We start from the raw sequence: 18,057 nt of genomic DNA on the forward strand, positions 1-18,057 counted from the left end.
GGAGGGATAAGATTAGCATTACATTTTGAGTGATGCAGCTGGCCTACGTAGTAAGGGAGGCTTGGGGTTTGGGGTTCGCCTCAAAACCCTCATCTCTCTTGGGATTAAATTAGTCTCATGCTGGGGATGATCACGAGCTGGGCTGCATGCGGTGCCCGACCTCAAAGTCAAACTGAGCACTAACTCAGCCACTTCTTTTTGCAATTACGCTCCCCTCTGACACACTTTTACACTTTTCCTCTCTCGCTTTCGCTCTTTCTCCCTCAATCCTTTTTTTGTTGTTTTTTTTCACTGTCCATGATGAATGGTTACTTGCTTTTTAGGATAAATGACAGGTCAATGATTAATAGTACGCTCTCTTTCGCTCTTCTGTTCCACCCCATCTTTCGCTTCCCACATGCTCACTCTTCTGTTCTCTCCCTCCCTCACTTCCTTTTACTCAGGGGTATTTTTTTCTATACCTGGGTTAGCCCCATCAGCATATTCCCATAAATAAGCGAGTGGAGCGCAGGGGAGAAGCGTGGCCCAGAGGCAGGGCAGTGGAAATGTGCAGGAAAGAGGGAAGAGAGGGATGGAGGGAAGAGAGGCCAACTGCTCCAGAATACAGTGTGAAGGTGACTGTGGAAAGACGAAAATGGAGACATGGAGAAAGAGGGAGATGGTAGGAGAGGAAGCTATATTAGAAACTAAGAGACAGACAGACGGATTGATATGGAGACAAAAATAGAAGAAGAGAGGGATAGAGATTAAGATGAAGGAGGAAATAGAGAGATTGCGAGAAGGAGGTACCAAGAAGGGAAAGCTGGGACAAAACAACAAAAGATTACTTTCAAAGGTTTATAACTAAGAAGTTCAAGCGTCAACAAAAATCGATCCGTGAGAAAGACAGGAAGGAGTGCTAGAGGAAAGGAAATGAAGGCAAGGCCATCTAAAAAAGATGGAGGGATGAGAGCAGGAAGAAGAGAGGGAAGGAAGAGAGGGGAGATGAAGAGACAGTGTGATCTGCCTGGGTGTTGTGGCCAGTGCCCGAGGGCGGTGCCGTCTTGTTGTGGTTAATGAGGCAATGTTGCAGGTAATTAGCTCTCAATATGGCATTATCAGTCACCAATAACAGGACGCTTCATTATGCTCAACCCACCTCTCATCTCTGCCCAACACACTCCCCGAAGGCAAAGCATCTCATAGACACAAACACACATCTGTAACTACAAAACACCCTTACACACAACATCAGTTTCGGCTGTGTCTTCTTATTTGCGAAGACATGTCTCCCACCAAAATAATCCATATTTCCGCTTGAAAAGCACTCAAACATTATATGAGGCACAATAACCTCACGAAAAACCAACAAGAACTGGGCTTGGCTTGTCTTTGCACCGCAGCCTTGAGGCAAGAGTGAGGCAGCGAGCTAAAATAGTGGATTTCCACTTTAGTAAACATTTCATTGCCAAGGTCCACAGTCCACCGGGAGCTGACTGGTGCGTGTAATGTGACAACATTATTGCGACCCCCATTTCTTTTTCAGGTGGAAAGGAGGGTGTTTTCTCGCTCTTCAGAAGGCACAATGCTAAATAAGGGCTTTGGTTGGCCGGACTAAGCATATTTGAGCGTGGCGAGGTTCGAATAGCATTGGGAAACAGCTTCCTTACTGCGCCAGTGCTTGGCAAGAAAGGGCGGTATAGGACGACAGTGCGGTAGAAAAGGAAGGATAGAGAGGTGGTTCCAAAATGTTTCCCCTCGCTGACTGCACGGTAAGACGAATGAACATTTTGGCAGCCCACCAGTAGGCTAGTGCAATTTTCCAGAAGAAGAAAAGTCTGACGTTCTGCATACTTATCTATCTCACATTGTACTACGTTGATGAAGGTCATTTGAGCGAGGACTTATATGAACTGAAACTTGCACTGACATCATGTATACCTTTCTGCACCGTGGCACAGTTTAGTCGGTTGCGCGGTAGCCTAGATTCCCATGCATCCAGCCTACTGTATTACAATTTTCCAGAAATGCATTTAACACCTTCTCACTGATGCCTAGGTAGCACCTCAAGGACCAACACTGGTCCACAGACCACCATTTGGGAAGCTCTTTTAAGACATATTGTATCCTCAAACAATATGAGGGAAACAAAGTTGTAGCAAGTGACGAAGCAAGGACAACTAAGTTTCGGACAGTGTAGCAAGGAATACAAAAGTTGGAACTGTGACACTTCGGTGAATGTAGAGCTGCAAGGGTAGATGAGTTTGGAGGAGCAATACAGTCATCCACAATAATCAGGTAATTGCAATGATTGTAACCTGAGTGTTAAGAAAAGGACAAGCTCAGTGCTTAAGCCCATCAAAGGTCTACATTAACACATGTAGCCTTGTGAACCAGTGACTCAAAGAAAGGGTTCCCCGGAAGATACACTGGAAGTTTTCATTGTTTGCCCACAACCTGTACATGACTACCCTACAATGTAATTTCAAAACAGTGACTCGGTCAAGCATCTCAAAGTCGAATCCAGACGTATTTAGCGAGATAATCACCCTTCTTATTGTATAATCCGGTGAGGCAGAGGAGGCGGAAGGTAGAGGAACAGGAGGGGAGTTATAGTCCTAATTTATATCAGTCAACACGTCCGTGCCAAACGGTAACAACTGGACTTGTCAGAAAAAGTTTGAAACTCTCTCTCCATTCCTAGCTGCATATTGAAGGTAAGGAGGATAGAGGATGGGGACGAGGTCAAGGGCTGTTGACCATTGGCCAAATTGTGCTTGTATTTGTTTACTTCAATCGATCGGCTAATCAATCGATACATTTATCCTTTCGTCAATAGGGCTTAATGTCGTGTAGCCCTCTTTGCATTTTATCCAGAGAGCTTGGGCAGTTCGAAGTGTACAGTCTGAATGGGAAAACAACAGTCTGTCAACCATTACTGGTGGTAACAAACAGGAACCGACAGACAGACAAGATGCCAGACTGATACCAGGACAGAAGGCACTGAAATGACAACCACACAGGAGATTGATGGTGTAGGGACGCGAGATGGCAGTGAACGGTGGGAAATGCCAAGATGGAACCATTGATAGGAGGATGACAGGGCAGCCGGCGGACAGGAAAATCTACCCATCTCCCTCTCCTCCTCTCCCCCTTCCCAAAAAGGTAACAAAGGGGAGTCTGATTTCTGAGTCGTGACACAAAATCAGTGGTGGAGATCGATAGGGAGAGGAGGAGGCAGCCAGGCCTATTGTACCGCGGGTTGTTTTAAGACATTGGACGAGAAGAGAGTAGCTGAGCCATCTGGGCATTGATCTGCATTCGACTGCAGATGAACAGCAGGGGAAGCAGGAGGAATGACCCAAAAAAAACATAGGGAAAAACACTGAAGAGAAAAAAAAAGACAAAAGGATGAGGCCCCCAGCTAACCGGTTCTGGATCACAGCCAGTCTATGATATCATCTGCATTACCTCTGCTTTAACTCCCCCCCCAGTCCACCGTTTCATTATTTCAATTAGCGGGATTAGGATCTGAAATTGCTCATACCGGCTTGGTGATTGACAGCGATTGGCCACTTAGGGAGCAGCTCATGCTGTCTCTAATGGCTCATGTAGAAGGGTGTCTGTATGTGTGTGCGCGCGTGTACGAACGTGCATGCGTGTGTTTGTTTGTTTACCCTGATATTTTGCGCATTCAAGAGAAAAGCTGGTCTTGAGGCAAACAATAGTTAGGCCTATTGTTAACTATGAATGCACCACCATGGGAATTGTAGCAATTTAGCTGTATGTGTGCGCAAGCAACTCATTATCTTAGAATCCATTTTGTAAAGTGGAGGCTGGTGAGGGGAGGACGGCTCATAATAACGGCTGGAACGGAGCGAATGGAATGGTATCAAACTACAGTATGTATTTGACGTATTTGATACCATTCCACTGATTCCGCTCCAGCCATTACCACAAGCATGCCCTCCCCAATTAAGGTGCCACCAACCTCCTGTGATTTTGAACAGCAATTATATTATTTGGCACTAACTACCAAATACCAGCCAACTGCTCACACATTCTTATTTCCAGTTGTTTTCAGTCATTCCCTGAACCAACTATGAGAGAGGAACAACTGTTAAGATAGGCTAGATGGCTGAAACACCCAGAGAGCTCGAGGAGTTAGTAGGGAGACCAAAGATGATCTATTATGAAGATAGCCGAGTGACTGCTCTAACAATGGAAATACATGTCCTCAATGATTGAAGGCAGGCGAGATCAGATGGTACCATTCTAGCCATTGAGAGGGCAGATATGGGTGTAAACAACAGGCACAATTAAGTAATTTTTCCTCAAAGTTGTCGGGATGTTATCTACTCAATACATTTGTAACAGACTAAATATTTTGAAACTTCTATTCCATCATATAAGCCTCACGTACTTGCTCGTACACCTCCATACAAAAATGGCTTATCTCACGTGGACAGATTTTGGGGCGGAGTAAATCCTCTCGCTTTGCCTCTTCCTCTCTGGGGAGACAGCATGCTCAGAGCATTGCAATCAGTACACATCACATGCGTGCTGCTCGCGTGTCGCTTTCTCTTTCCTGTAATGGTGACGAAGTGAAAACGGGGCTCTGGTTTGCTCGGAGAGGCACATTACAGTGAGGGAAAAAAGTATTTGATCCCTTGCTGATTTTGTACGTTTGCCCACTGACAAAGAAATGATCAGTCTATAATTTTAATGGTAAGTTTATTTCAACAGTGAGAGACAGAATAACAACAAAAAAATCCAGAAAAACACATGTCAAAAATGTTATAAATTGATTTGCATTTTAATGAGGGAAATAAGTATTTGACCCCCTCTCAATCAGAAAGATTTCTGGCTCCCAGAGCTGAGATTAGGAGCACACTCTTAAAGGAAGTGCTCCTTAACTCAGCTTGTTACCTGTATAAAAGACACCTGTCCACAGAAGCAATCAATCAGATTCCAAACTAACCACCATAGCCAAGACCAAAGAGCTCTCCAAGGATGTCAGGGACAAGATTGTAGACCTACACAAGGCTGGAATGGGCTACAAGACCATCGCCAAGCAGCTTGGTGAGAAGGTGACAACAGTGGGTGCGATTATTCGCAAATGGAAGAAACACAAAAGAACTGGCAATCTCCCTCGGCCTGGGGCTCCATGCAAGATCTCACCTCGTGGAGTTGCAATGATCATGAGAACGGTGAGGAATCAGCCCAGAACTACACGGGAGGATCTTGTCAATGATCTCAAGGCGGCTGGGACCATAGTCACCAAGAAAACAATTGGTAACACACTACGCCGTGAAGGACTGAAATCCTGCAGCGCCCGCAAGGTCCCCCTGCTCAAGAAAGCACATATACATGCCCGTCTGAAGTTTGCCAGTGAACATCTGAATGATTCAGAGGACAACTGGGTGAAAGTGTTGTGGTCAGATGAGACCAAAATGAAGCTCTTTTTGGCATCAACTCAACTCGCCGTGTTTGGAGGAGGAGGAATGCTGCCTATTACCCCAAGAACACCATCCCCACCGTCAAACATGGAGGTGGAAGCATTATGCTTTGGGGGTGTTTTTCTGCTAAGGGGACAGGACAACTTCATCGCATCAAAGGGACAATGGACGGGGCCATGTACCGTCAAATCTTGGGTGAGAACCTCCTTCCCTCAGCCAGGGCATTAAAAATGGGTCGTGGATGGGTATTCTAGCATGACAATGACCCAAAACACAAGGCCAAGGTAACAAAGGAGTGGCTCAAGAAGAAGCACATTAAGGTCCTGGAGTGGCCTAGCCAGTCTCCAGACCTTAATCCCATAGAAAATCTGTGGAGGGAGCTGAATGTTCGAGTTGCCTAACGCCAGCCTCGAAACCTTAATGACTTGGAAAAGATCTGCAAAGAGGAGTGGGACAAAATCCCTCCTGAGATGTGTGCAAACCTGGTGGCCAACTACAAGAAACGTCTGACATCTGTGATTGCCAACAAGGGTTTTGCCACCAAGTACTAAGTCATGTTTTGCAGAGGGGTCAAATACTTATTTCCCTCATTAAAATGCAAATCAATTTATAACATTTTTGACATGCGTTTTTCTGGATTTTTTTGTTGTTATTCTGTCTCTCACTGTTGTAATAAACTAACCATTAAAATTATAGGCTGATCATTTCTTTGTCAGTGGGCAAACGTACAAAATCGGCAAGGGATCAAATACTTATTTCCCTCACTGTAGGTTGTTTATTGTAATTTATAGGGCCTACCTGTTCTGCTAGTCTCATCTCATAATGATCTGTGGTCCCTAGGGAGGAGAATGCAGACTAACGGTGCCTTGTTGGCGTGTGCCTCTGCACTTCACATGCACTCGTACAACGTATGTTCAAACGGGGGGCCTTAGGTGCAAATTTATGAGCATCTGAAATGGTAGAAGTGTACTGTTTGACGTGTCAGTGTCTGAGGCAGTCTTTCATGTTCTGACAACACAGTGCATTAATCTGTCTCTCAAATGTACAGCCATAAGTTTATCTGTCTTCCACTCACGCTCTCTCTCTACCTCCCTCACTCTCTCTCTTTCTCTTCTGTATGTCTCTCTCTCTTCTCCTTGGTCCCATGGATACTTATTATTCCTTCTCTCTCTCTCTCCCCCTCTCTCAATTCAATTAAATTAGCTTCATTTGCATGACGTAACAATGTACATATTGCCAAAGCTTACTTTGGAGATTTACAATAGTAATATAATTAAAATAATAATAATCAATATTGTCAATGGGACAACAGTAACAACAATAATCAAGGGTCAAAATAACCAAGGGTTTCAAACTTGGGGAAATTACAGTCTCTAATTGTTTTATATTGCTTACATTTTGTCAGGAAATGCAGCTCTGTCTCAGGTTCTGCTGTGGTGCAGTGGTTGCACAGCCTTTCCTCTACAGGGAGCCAGGTTTTCCTGGCAAGGCTGTGCTCATTGAGACTGTACTTTGTGAATGTTTTTCTAAGGTCTTGATCACTAACCATGGTCAAATAGTTTGCCACGGTGTACTGTCGATTTAGGGCCAGATAGCAGTTCATTTTTCTTTGTGCTTGTGTTTCCCAGTAAGTAAACTAGTTTTGACTGTGTTGTAATTTGGTTTATTCTGATTGATTGGATGTTCTGGTCCTGAGGCTTCAGTGTGTTAGTAGAACAGGTTTGTGAATTCAGCCCTGCATGCTTTCTCTCTCAGTTTATTCATTGCATCATGTTGTACCAATTGAGAACATTGGTCTAATTCCCTGAGATATGGATCTTCTCTGTAAAATCATTATTTTTGTATTTTTACAGTTTACTGCCAGGGGCCAGTTCTGTCAGTACTGCTCTAGCAGGTCCAGGCTCTGCTGTAGATCTTGTGCTGTAGGTGACAGCAGGCACAGGTCATCTGCGAAGAGCAGGCATTTAACCTCTGAATTGTGGAGACTAACACCAAGGGCTGAGGATTTTTCTAGAATAGTGGCCAATTCGTTTATGTAAATATTGAAGAGTGCAGGGCTCTGATTACAACCCTGGCGAAGGCCTCACCCCTGGTTAAAGAATTATATTGTTTTCTTCTTTTTTTCTTTCTTTCTTTCTTTCTTTCTTTCTTTCTTTCTTTCTTTCTTTATTTATTTATTTATTTATTTATTTATTTATTTATTTATTTATTTCTCTTCTCAATAAATCAATCAAATGTATATTCATAAAGCCCTCCTGACATCAGCAGTTGTTACAATTCTCTCTCTCTCTCCCTTAGCATGTCTCAGAAAGGGACAAAAAAGGGAGGCGCGCCCTCACCCAGAGCGAGGTAAGTGAGACCCACCCTCAAAGATAACGGTGATGACACAGTGGCAAAGATGGTCATGTTGACAAGGATGAAGTCAGACCCTTTTCCCTATTCTCCATCTCTCCGTCCCCAAACAGCACGTCGTCAAACACCCCCTCGGCACAGGGGACCCCTGGGCGCTCCGGGCTCCGCCAGCCCAAGTCAGGAGAAAATAGCAACAGCTCCAAGAGTGGCAGGAGCCACAGCCAGGGCTCTGTAGCAGCCGTCTACCTGTCCTACCTCAACACTCTCTTTGGACAGGTCAGTAACACTGTCGCCTTTTTATACCTCTGTCACCTCCTGCCTCTCTCACATGCCAAATCAGTTGCACAGTGAGTTGTGATCCAGAATCGAACGTTTGAACGTTTGACAGAAAAGCTGGGGTGGATTTATACTTTTGATGCAATGCAACCTGGACACAGATCCATAAACCAACTGAAAATGAACAACAACCATATTTCTCACACCTCAATTCCCTCCCCTTCGCCGTAAGCTGACAACTCTATATCAGAGGATTGGCAACAACCACTACTCCATACTGACTCTTAAAATAGGGGTCATCAGCCCTCTGCTGTACTCCCTGTTCACCCACAACTGTGTGGCTTTGCACGAAACCAACTCCATCATCAAGTTTGCTGACGACACCACGGTTCTAGACCTGATAACCAACAACGACGAGTCAGCCTATAGGGAGAAGGTAAGTGAACTGGCATTGTGGTGCCAGGAAAACAACCTCTCCCTCAACGTCAGTAAAATTAAGGAGCTGATTGTTGACTTCAGGTACCGGATCCACGTCAACGGGACTGCAGTAGAGAGAGTCAGCAGGTGTCCACATCACCAAGGACTTGACATAAGACCAACGACACTACCACTCGTCAAGATGGCGCAATAGCGTCTCTATTTCCTAAGGCGGCTGAAGAAATTCGGCATGCCACCCCGGGACCTCTCCAAATATTACTGCTGCACCATTGAGAGCATCCTGACCGGTTGCATCACGGCCTGGTATGACAATTTCTCCGTCCATGACCGCAAGGCCCTCCAGCGGGTGGTGAAGACGGCCCAGTGCATCACTGGGACCGTGCTCCCTCACGACGCCAGGACAGCGGAGTCAATCACCACCTTCCTGAGACACCTGAAACCCCACCTCTTTAAGGAATACCTAGGATAGGATAAAGTAATCCTTCTAACCCCCCCCCTCCCTAAAGATTTAGATGCACTATTGTAAAGTGGTTGTTCCACTGGATATCATAAGGTGAATCCACCAATTTGTAAGTCGCTCTGGATAAGAGCGTCTGCTAAATGACTTAAATGTAATGTAAATGTAAATGTGCTCCCGACCATCCAGGATATCTACTCAAAACGGTACTTAAGGAAGGCCCGCAGCCACGAGCTGTTCACTCCCATTGTGCAAACGGAACATGAGGTCTGATACCAACAGGCTCAGGGACAGTTTATATCTACAAACCATCAGACTGCTGAACACTTGAACTGGACTGATCATCTGCACTGACTCTTCACGCCCTAGCACACATGCACTCTTTCACACACACACGCACGCACACTCACGCTACACGCACATCAAACTGACTCTTATTATGATTTCTAAATACTGCACAATTGAAACACTTTTCCCCCAATCACCCCTTCCCCAAACCAAGTGTAAACATTGGAGAATAAATTGTGTATTTCTGTATTATGCTTATGCTACTGAGCCACTTTATGTTGGTATTTTTATATTTTATTACTTCTTATTGTTGTTCCATTGTAAAGAAGGAACCTGTAAGTAAGCATTTTGTTGGATGGTGTGTACCATGTGTTTCCTGTACATACAACTAATAAAACTTGAAACTTGAAGAACATAGTGTGTATGTGTGCTGGTGGGAAATCGATCATAGAAAACCAAACATGACAATCACAAAGCATGGGGAGCACTTCGATAAAGCACAAACTGATTGACATCCAGGCTACCACATCCCAATTTTCACAATTAGCAGCCGTATCTCTGCCATGCCCCTTCCTCGGCACACTCTGCCCTTGCAGTGACATTGCCATAGAGTATTCGTTTTTTCTGTGCTTGGACACACACACACAGTGGGAGGAGGTTACCCCACCCCATAGCATTCTAATCCCTGCCTCGACTCAAGTATTAATAACACCGTTAGCAAGGCTCACTGTCATCCTTCATTAGCCATAACGAGAACAGAGAGGAGACAGACAAACAGACAGATACCAAGACGAATATCTGTGTACCGGCTCTTCATATGTGTGCACTGACCGTCCATGTGTCTTCTTTGTCTGTTCGTATGTCCAATGGTTATAAAACACTTTGCTCAGCCGCCCGTGTGAAATCAAACCGATTGGAATGAACTGTCAATGGGTCTGTGTATTGACTGATGATTGGAGACCATGCTTTGGCATACTGTCTAATCGTCTCCGGATGAAGAAATCAAATGAACGTGTGTTGACCTTGCCTTCTAAATATGTCCCTGTGTACGCATACACCGTAGGTCAGAATCTCCTCTACAGTGAGCACAGGAGCATATAGCGTATCTGTAAACCATTGGACGCTGTATTGCTTTTACGATCCCTCACCATTTTGATAGGGTATTAGTTATTTCACATTGGCTAGTTGTTGTTTCATCATGAATAATCTTTAGAAATAAAAACAAAGATGGCATCCAATGTATACAACAAATGATGCATAGTAACAGGGGGTGTTCAAAGACTAGGCTTCTACCTAAGTATGTCATCAACGTAGAATTTTGGAGAGTTTATACAGTGCAGGTCCTTTACATTTGTAGAGTGACCTTAACAGTAGCCTAGATGAAAAACATCCTTTTGGCCTGATTTTTTATTTATTTAACCTTAACCAGGAAGTCCCATTGAGGTCAGAGGACCTCTTTCCCAAGGGAGATCTGTGAATGGGTTGTGTTTGTGTCTGCTGCTGACCTTTAGCATGACCTGCGTACATTCAGCTTGACCCTGATATGTCTGCCTAAATGTGATTCACATGTGTACTGTAGCATGTTTCCTTAGCCTCCTGTGTTTTGTAACGCTTGTATCCCACTTTATAGCGTCATCCTTACTGTAATGTCCATTGTGAACATTTATCTGTAGGCTATGTCAGCAAACTTAATGTAGCAAGAATTTTTATAGGGCAGCAGAGTTGCTAGCTGTTTGTACAATTATCCTTGCTGAAATGTGCCATTCTTGTACATCATTGATATGTGTGACAGCATACTTAAATGTGGCTAACATGTTTCGTATGCTAGAGAGGTGCAGAGGGGGTAGTTGGTATGTATCTACTGAGCTATCTGTACAGCCTCTTCTCATAGACTAGACGTAACATAGTAAATGTAAATCCGGGACACCGACATTAGTATATGTTACGTTTGGTATGGTTACATAACAGAGATGGTTGCTTAAGGCAAAAACTAAACTGGGGTGGATGGGTGGGCATGTAACATGAACGTCTAACAACCCAAATGTTGCGATTTCGAATCTCATCACCGACAACTTTAGCATTTTAGCTAATTAGCAACTTTTAAACTACCTACTACTTTTTAGCTCCTCTAACCCTTTAACCTAACTCCTAAACTTAACCTTAACCCTAACCCCCAACCCTAACCGCTAGCCTACCTAACATTACCCAGCTAGCTAATGTTAGCCACCTAGATGGAATTCATAACATATCATATGTTTATCAAATTCGTAACATATTATGCTTTGGCAAATTCGTAGGCATATTGTATGATTTGCAATTTCATAACATACAATACAAATAGTAATCCATACCATACGAAGTGGGTGATTGACATCCACAAATGAATACATGCCATACGAAACGTAACAGAGTATCATACTAAATTGAGTATCCCGGATTTACATTTAGAATAATACGAAATGCTCTGAGACCAGGTTGATCTGTATTTTACTGCAATGCAGCTTAGCCTTTGGGCACATCTTTGTGCTACCAAAATGCAGTGTTGTTTGTATGCTATATGTCATTCTGTTTCTACTAGCCTGTGGGGCCTGTCTTTGTGGAAGAAGGATTCAATGTTATGAGTATCTTACATTTTCTAAACTGGATCTACAATAGCCTATTTATGCTAAGGAAGTTCAGCTTCACTAGTATGGTGCCATTTTTAGCCTGTGTCACTGTAACAAAATAGAAAGACATGAAGCACAGTATCTATTTTTCTACTCAATAATTCCATCTGCATTCCAGTGGGATCCGATCACTGTCTAGCATGCAATTGTTTTCTATCCAGCCTACAGGCCTATCTGTGAGTCCAGTAAGATTCATTGACTTTAGCATGTTTCTGCTCCTAGTGTTCTGAGTACTGTGAAATGTCACTGTGCTCTGAGCTTTGCCTGGCCTCAAGTCCTCAACTGGCAGCTTCATTAAATTAGTACCCGCAAAACACCAGTCTCAACGTCAACAGTGAAGACGCGACTCCGGGATGCTGGCCTTCTAGGCAGAGTTGCTAAGAAAAAGCCATATCTCAGACTGGCCAATAAAAAGAAAAGATTAAAATGGGCAAAAGAACACAGACACTGGACAGAGGAACTCTGCCTCGAAGGCCAGCAACCCAGAGTCGCCTCTTCGCTATTGACATTGAGACTGGTGTTTTGCGGGTACTATTTAATGAAGCTGCCAGTTGAGGACTTGTGAGGCGTCTGTTTCAAAACCTAGACACTCTAATGTACTTGTCCTCTTGCTCAGTTGTGCACCGGGGCATCCCACTCCTCTTTCTATTCTGGTTAGAGCCAGTTTCCGCTGTTCTGTGAAAGGAGTAGTACACAGCCTTGTATGAGATCTTCAGTTTCTTGGCACTTTCACGCACGGAATAGCCTTCATTTCTCAGAACAAGAATAGACTGACGAGTTTCAGAAGAAAGTGTTTTGTTCCTAGCCATTTTGAGCCTGTAATCCACAAATGCTGATGCTCCAGATACTCAACTAGTCTAAAGAAGGCCAGTTTAATTGCTTCTTATAGCTCCTTAAGGATAGGGGGCGCTACAGCGAATTTTGAAAACAATACGTGCCCATTTTAAACGGCCTCCTACTCAAACTCAGAAGCTAGGATATGCATATAATTAGTAGATTTGGATAGAAAACACTCTAAAGTTTCTAAAACTGTTTGAATGATGTCTGTGAGTATAACAGAACTCATATGGCAGTCAAAACCCCGAGACAGATCCTAACAGGAAGTGGAAATCTGATTTGTGGAATCACCTTCAACACTTTGCCTATGAGACACACCGTGAGTTAGGATTCATTGAGCACTTCCTAAGGCTTCCACTAGATGTCAACAGTCTTTACAAAGTGGTTTGAGTCTTCTATGGTAGAAACGGACCAAAAGAGAGGCTTGGAAAGTTGGTCATAGAGGGAGGGCCATTACTACTATGATGCAGGCGCCCATGGGTAGCCTCATCTTCCGAAACATTTAGTAAGACAATGCAATCGTCCCCCTTGAATATTATTGAAGCTCTGGTTGAAAAAGGCCCTAAAGATTTATGTTATACAACGTTTGACATGTTTGAACGAACGTAAATATATATTTTTTGCACATTCGTGATGACAAGTCCTGCGGGCTTCAGTACATTTTGAGTAGCCTTCGGAACGCGCTAACAAGAAGGAGCTATTGGGACATAAATTATTAACTTTTTCAAACAAAACTACATTTGTTGTGGACCTGGGATTCCTGGAAGTGCCTTCTGATGAAGATAATCAAAGGTAAGGGAATATTTACAATAGTATATTTGATTTTAGATGGTTCCAAGATGGCGCTAACTTGTATCAACTAGCCTATTTTTCTTAGCATAGCACCTCGTTTATTGCAAAGTGTGATTTCCCAGTAAAGTTATTTTTAAATCTGGCAATGCGGTTGCATTCACGAGATGTTAATCTATAATTCTTTGAATGACAATATTACATTTTTAAAATGTTTTCGAATAGTAATTTAGTAAATTGTAGCACTGATCACGGGATGCATTTGAGGGAAAATATTTTCTGAACATCATGCGCCGATGTAAAATGCTGTTTTTATATATAAATATGAACTTTATCGAACAAAAGAATGCATGTATTGTGTAACATGATGTCCTAGGAGTGTCATCTGATGAAGATTGTCAAAGGTTAGTGCTTCATTTAGCTGTGTTTTGGTTATTTGTGATGCATGTGGTTGGTAGGAAAATGGCGGTGTGGTTATTTTGACGATGTACTCTCCTAACATAATGTAATGTTTTGCTTTCGCTGTAAAGCCTTCTTGAAATCGGACAACGTGGTTCGATTCAGGAGAAGTGTATCTATAAAACGGTGTAAAATAGTCCTATGTTTGAGAAACAGAAATTATTAGATTTGGTTATGAATATGGCACTCTGATTTTTGGCTGGATGTTGATCCCGGTTACGGGATCAGCGCTAAAATAAGTTTTAATCAGAACAACAGGTTTCAGCTGTGCTAACATAATTGCAAAAGGGTTTTCTAATGATCAATTATCCTTTTAAAATTATAAACTTGTATTAGCTAACACAACGTGCCATTGGAACACAGGAGTGATGGTTGCTGATAATGGGCCTCTGTACGTCTATGTAGATATTCCATTAAAAGTCAGCTACAGTAGTCTTTTACAACATTAACAATGTATTTCTGATCAATTTAATGTTATTTTAATGGACCAAAAATTAGCTTTTCTTTCAAAAACAAGGACATTTCTAAGTGTCCCCAAACTTTTGAACGGTAGTGTGTGTGTATATATATATATACCAACTGTGTGTGTATACATATATATATATATATATATATATATATATACCAACTGCCTCCAATTGGAGATCATCCCAAACAAACCAACATAGAAATACAAAAACTAGAACCTAAGAACATAGAAATCGAAAATATAGAAAAACACTGTCACGCCATGACCTACTCTACCATAGAAAATACCATCTTATTATGGTCAGGACGTGACAAAGGCACTATATATATTTTTTTTTCTATGGTAGAGTAGGTCATGGCGTGACAGGGGGTGTTTTGTGTTTTTCTATGTTTTCTATTTCTATGTTCTTAGGTTCTAGTTTTTGTATTTCTATGTTGGTTTGTTTGGGATGATCTCCAATTGGAGGCAGTTGGTCCTCGTTGACTCTAATTGGAGATCATATTTAAGTAGGGTTTTTCTTCCTGGGTTTTGTGGTTGATTATTTTTGAGTAGTGTTTGTTTCTCCTCTGCGTCATGGTTTGTTGTTTTGTCGATTCAGTTTATTTATATATTGCAAAGTTTCACAGATTAAATAAAATGTGGAACTACACACACGCTGCACTTTGGTCCTCTACTCCTTTTGACAGGCATCAGAAAGTATTCAGAGCCCAATACTTTTTCCACATTTTGTTACATTACAGCCTCATTCTAAAATGTATATATATAAAAATCATTATCAATCTACAGTAGACAATACCCCACAATGACAAAGCAAAAACAGGTTTGGAGAAATTTTAGCTAATTTCAAAAAAATTCTAAACTGAAATAACACGTTTACATAAGTTGAGAGACCCTTTACTCAGTACTTTGTTGAAGAACCTTTGGCAGCGATTACAGCATCAAGTCTTCTTGGGCATGACGCTACTAACTTGGCACACCTATATTTGGGGAGATTCTCCCATTCTTCTCTGCAGATCCTTTCAAGCTCTGTCAGGTTAGATGGGGTGCATTGCTGCACCGCTATTTTCAGGTCTCTCCAGAGATGTTAGAACGGGTTCAAGTCCAGGCGCTGGCTGGGTCAGTCAAGAACATTCAGAGACTTGTCCTGAAGCCACTCCTGCGTTGTCTTGGCTGTGTGCTTAGGGTCGTTGTCCTGTTGGAAGGTGAACCTTCGCCCCAGTCTGAGGTCCTGAGCGCTCTGGAGCAGGTTTTCATCAAGGATCTCTCTGTACTTTGCGCCATTCATCTTTGCCTCGATCCTGAGTAGTCTCCCAGTCCTTGCCACTGAAAAACATCCCCACAGCATGATGCTGCAACCACCATGCTTCACCGTTTGGTTGGTTCCATGTTTCCCCCAGATGTGATGCTTGGCATTCAGGCTAAAGAGTTCAATGTTAGTTTCATCAGACCAGAGAATCTTGTTTCTCATGGTCTGAGAGTCTTTAGGTGCCTTTTGGAAAACTCCAAGCGGGCTATCATGTGCCTTTTTACTGAGGAATGGCTTCAGTGTGGCCACTCTACCATAAAGGCCTGATTGGTAGAGTGCTGCAGAGATGGTTGACCTTCTGGAAGGTTCTCCCATCTCCACAGAGGAACTCTAAAGTTCTCTAGAACCTCCCTGACTAAGGCCCTTCTCCCCCGATTGCTCATTTTGGCCGGGCGGACAGCTCTAGGAAGAGTCTTGGTTGTTCCAAACTTCTTCTTGGGGATCTTCAATGCTGTAGAAATGTTTTGGTACCCTTCCCCAGATCTGTGCCTCAACATAATCCTGTCTTGGACCTTTACGGACAATTCCTTCGACTTCATGGCTTGGTTTTTACTCTGACATGCACTGTCAACTGTGGGACCTTATATAGACAGGTGTGTGCCTTTCCAAATCATGTCCAAGCAATTGAATTTACCACAGGTGGACTCCAATCAAGTTTTAGAAACATCTCAAGGATGATCAATGGAAACAGGATACACCTGAGCTCAATTTTGAGTCTCATAGGAAAGGGTCTGAACACTTATGTATATAAGGTATTTCAGTTTTTATATTTTATATATTTGCAAAAAATAAAAAAATCTGTTTTCACTTTGTTATTATGGGTATTGTGAGTAGATTACTGAGTGTTTAAATTTTGGGGGGAATAAAGCTGTAATGTAACAAAATGTGGAAGAGGTCAAGGGGTCTGAATACTTTCCATAAGGCACTGTATACAGTGCTGTGAAAAAGTATTTCCCCCTTTGTAATTTTCTCTACTTTTGCATATTTTTATACTGAATGTTATCAGATCTTCAACCAAAACCTAATATTAGATAAAGGTAACCTGAGTGAAAAAATAACACAACGATGCATATTATTTCATAAACAAAGTTATGCAACACCCATTTTTACATTTTTTACATTTTAGTCATTTAGCAGACGCTCTTATCCAGAGCGACTTACAGTAGTGAATGCATACATTGCATTTATTTATTTATTTTATGTGCTGGCCCCCCGTGGGAAACGAACCCACAACCCTGGCGTTGCAAACACCATGCTCTACCAACTGAGCTACAGGGAAGGCCAATGCCCCTGTGAGAAAAATTAGTTACCCCCTTACACTCAATAACTGGTTGTGCCACCTTTAGCTGCAATGACTCTAACCAAACACTTCCTGTAGTTGTTGATCAGTCTCTCACATCACTGTGGAGGAATGTTGGCAGAACTGCTTTAACTCAACGACATTTGTGGGTTTTCAAGCATGAACTTCTCGTTTCATGTCTTGCTACAACATCTGAATTTGGATTAGGTCTGGACTTTGACTGGGTCGTTCCAAAACTTCAGATTTGTTGCTTTTTAGCAATTTTCATGAAAACTTAATTGTGCGTTTTGGATCATTATCTTGCTGCATGACCCAGCTACGCTTCAGCTTCAGCTCACAGATGGATGGTCTGCCATTCTCCTGTAGAATTCTCTGATACAGAGCAGAATTCATGGTTCCTTATATTAAGGCAAGTCGTCCAGGTCCTGAGGCAGCAAAGCATCCCCAAACCATCACACTACCACCACCATGCTTGACAGTATGAGGTTTTTTCTGTGGAATGCAGTGTTTGGTTTTCACCAGACATAATGGGACCCATCTTGTCCAAAAAGTTGACTGATGTTTGCCAAAAAGCACTTGGAAGCACCTGAATGATCATGAAGACTCTTGGAAGAATGTTATATGGACAAATGAGTCAAAACTTTTTTGATGACATGGGTCCCATTATGCCTGGCGAAAACCAAACACTACATTCCTGGCTGCATCGTGTTATGGGTGTTTGTCACCGGGAGGGACTGGGGAGTTTGTCAGGAGCAAAAGAAACATTAAAGTTGAGCAAAAACCCTGCCTCTGTCTTCTGAATATCTAACCCTGGGACAAAGTTTTTTTTCAGCGGGACAATTACAAAACAATTTAAGCCAAAGACACACCAGAAAGGCTTTGTAAGAAGTGTTAAGTGTTCCTTCCTTTTTACTTCATTTGGAAAATGTTCAATAAATGTCTTTCAATTTGAAAATGTTGAGTAGGTTGTTTAGATCTGTAG

At 42.6% G+C, this 18,057-nt stretch overlaps 1 long non-coding RNA gene across 1 annotated transcript; it reads left to right on the forward strand.

Moving 5' to 3' along the window:
- The first annotated feature begins 1,531 nt into the window (after positions 1-1,531).
- LOC145881514 (uncharacterized) lies at positions 1,532-9,678 on the forward strand. Its single transcript, XR_014393053.1, has 3 exons — positions 1,532-1,751; positions 7,737-7,787; positions 7,904-9,678. It is a non-coding gene; the product is annotated as an uncharacterized LOC145881514 (long non-coding RNA).
- The last annotated feature ends 8,379 nt before the right edge of the window (positions 9,679-18,057 follow it).

This window comes from Salmo salar, chromosome 08, assembly GCF_965601325.2.
Source record: "Salmo salar chromosome 08, fSalSal1, whole genome shotgun sequence".
NCBI lineage: Eukaryota > Metazoa > Chordata > Actinopteri > Salmoniformes > Salmonidae > Salmo > Salmo salar.